The sequence below is a fragment of the Diplotaxodon limnothrissa genome, linkage group LG8 (assembly GCF_057381915.1).
Source record: "Diplotaxodon limnothrissa isolate DT_005_m linkage group LG8, D_limnothrissa_male_GT1.1, whole genome shotgun sequence".
Lineage (NCBI taxonomy): Eukaryota > Metazoa > Chordata > Actinopteri > Cichliformes > Cichlidae > Diplotaxodon > Diplotaxodon limnothrissa.
In genome coordinates this window covers 21,356,866-21,359,328 of record NC_140603.1, presented here as the reverse complement: position 1 = coordinate 21,359,328, position 2,463 = coordinate 21,356,866, and positions in this window count along the sequence as shown.

Genomic DNA, 2,463 nt, shown 5'->3' with positions numbered 1-2,463 from the left:
TATATATATAAATATATAAAATTTTTACCCTGAATGACTTTTTATGAGCTCTCTGATCCCAGGCTGTAACTGCTGAATGGAGCGGTCCCCTCCTCCAAAAAGTAGCACACCTGCGGTCCAAATAGGAGCCAAACAAAGTAAACAGACAAACACACTGATATCATTTGCTCTAAATTATTAATAATAATTTCACCTCCTGCCTAATTCTTGTATGGGGAGGATCAACTGTGGGGTGCAAAAGGCCACGAGAGAGAGTGAGAGAAGGTGAGTAGAAAACTGAGGGAGGGGGATGACGATGGTGATGGTGGCGGTGGTGTTAGTGATGGTGGGGGTCTTATAGGAGGGGGGAGAGAGAGAAAAAAAGAATGTAGCTTTAAGGGAAATGTGCAGCCGGGTGTGAAATTACAGCCTATAGTGCTACATATTGTACCAGAAGCTCTCTCCAAAAACAGTAACAAAAAGAGAAATCATCCTCTAACCTGACCAGGAGGCAGAGCGCGAGATGTGGCCGTCTGCCCCCCCAGTACGACCCCGCCCATCAGCGACCAGCGACCCTGGAGATACATATGTATATGTATAATATATATATGAATTGTGCTCAAAAATGCCTTATTATTATTATTATTATTATTATTATTATTATTATTATTATTATTATTATTATTATTGCTTTAGGTGCATAGAAATACTAGACTTTTATTTTGGTAATTATATTCTCTTTTATATGTGAAAAAAATCTAAGTGTTATTTTTTTGGTCTTTGTTAACAATTAATGTTCGTATTGTATTTAGAGCCTTATAAAATAATGTGTGTGTATATATATATATATATATATATATATATATATATATATATATATATATATATATAGACAGACATATTCTAACTGTGTAAAACAGGATGCTTGTAAGATTAAATAAAACGCACCTTCTTCACTTGTCTTCATCATCATTGTTGAAGTCCAAGATTCTCCAGTTTCGGATGGCGAAGTTATCAGTTAATAATTAATAACTTTGCAACCCTTTGCAGGAGTCTACAGGTCTACAACTGACAGATATTTTACTCGAATACTGTTTTTCACTCCTCAGGTTGCAAGCACTCAAGTGCACCCCAAGTTTAACTTCTTTTTTTTTTTTTTTTTTTGGACCACTTTGACAGCCACCTTTAAATTTGAGAAACTATACAGCGCCATCTACAGAAGCTAGGCGGCACTGCTGCGTGCGTAGCAACTTTCACCTCCAACCATCACCCCGGTTCAGTTTGAACCACCGCAATCATCATCACAATCAGCAGAATGTAGTAAAGTGAATACATGTGCATTTACATAGCCAGTTTCAACATTTCCTACATCGGATTAAAGGGAGAAATAGGATAAAGGCAAAAACAAAATGGGCCTAAAGTGGGCCCAGGGCTGGCGGCAAGATCAATAATATTATAATATTAATATTTTTTTAAAGAAAAGAAAAAAAAAGCTTAATAAATAGGAGAGCTACTTCATAGCTTTGAAGAATGGATGGATGTCCGGTATATTCCCAGAAATACGCTTGTTAGTCCGTTTATTTTAGGGAGGAAAAAAATCAGACGAAAACACACATTTAAAATATATATATATGTATAGCTCTAATTCATTGATTTAAAACTTCCAATATGCGATCATATACTTCACTGCCGTTATAATGTCTAATAAAGTCTGATATTTGTAACTCGGAACTCCTTATTTATCTCCCTCCCCTTCCTGCCGGTGTGACAGACCCAGAGACCTCCTCATTTGGACCCCCGGTTTTTTGCGTTGGCGAATCACAAAGTGTTGGCATCTATTGCCTTTGTCTGACAAGTCATCCATATAAGCAAAAGGGGGGTCTGCAGAGGAGAGGGGGAGGGAGGGAGGGGAGGGTTGCAGCTTTTAGAACCACAGACACAGAGAGAGGCTTCATTTCCAACCCAAAGATCCAGCCTAACGCATCCAGCGCGAAAGAGAAACCCCGACGTGTGTGTGCTTGTGTGTGTGTGCGTACGCGCAGGTTCCCTTCGCCGTTTTGACGTGTGACTCAAAGCCACCAGGACTAAAGGAGATACCGGGCCCTGCACACTGGAACCTGAACGTTTCGTTTCTGTAAAAGAGACCCAGTTTGCTCGCTGGCATGCTGTGAGAATTACCTCTGGTCACTCCAGGCTTTGAAAAAATACCGATAAACTGAGCACAGGTCGTGTTTCTGAAACAATCCTTCGGTCATGCTTTGCACCTGCCAGACCTCCGCTGCAGGACGGGACTGTTAAAGAAAAGAAGGGCAACTTTGAGGGGGAAGAAGTTGCCATTAGATCGGTTGCTGAAGCGGGGGTGGAGGGGCAAACTTAGTCCCTCCATCGAGTAGAATCACCTTTTTTTCTTCTTCACATTTTCATTCTTGATAGGAAGGCGAAACGGCGACTTCAGTTGATTATCTGTCTTTCCTTTGCTATCCA